A 313-nucleotide genomic window follows, 5' to 3' on the forward strand; every position below is an offset into this window, starting at 1 on the left:
CCTCAGACATATGAGCTTCGCTGGGTTTTTGAAAAGTTAGGAGGCGATATTAAGGACCGTATGAAGGTGCTGATTTCCAGGTACAATGAGACAACAGAAGAAGTCCAATCCAAACAGCTGTGGTTTAGTCCAGTGTTTTAGGTTCATATGAACAGGTGGCAGCTGGTCGAGGCAATGGAGGATGAGAAGAATCGATGCTGGTTTTCATCTAAACAGAAAATATAAACCATGTGTTACAAGTACTAACACTTTAACTTTAACATGACAACTCAAGCAAAATACTACAAGGTCCAAAGAACAAAGGAACTCACAT

The sequence above is a fragment of the Seriola lalandi genome, unplaced genomic scaffold (assembly GCF_002814215.2).
Source record: "Seriola lalandi dorsalis isolate HSWRI2012SDOR001 ecotype SW California unplaced genomic scaffold, Sedor1 jcf7180002054469, whole genome shotgun sequence".
In the NCBI taxonomy this organism is placed as follows: domain Eukaryota; kingdom Metazoa; phylum Chordata; class Actinopteri; order Carangiformes; family Carangidae; genus Seriola; species Seriola lalandi.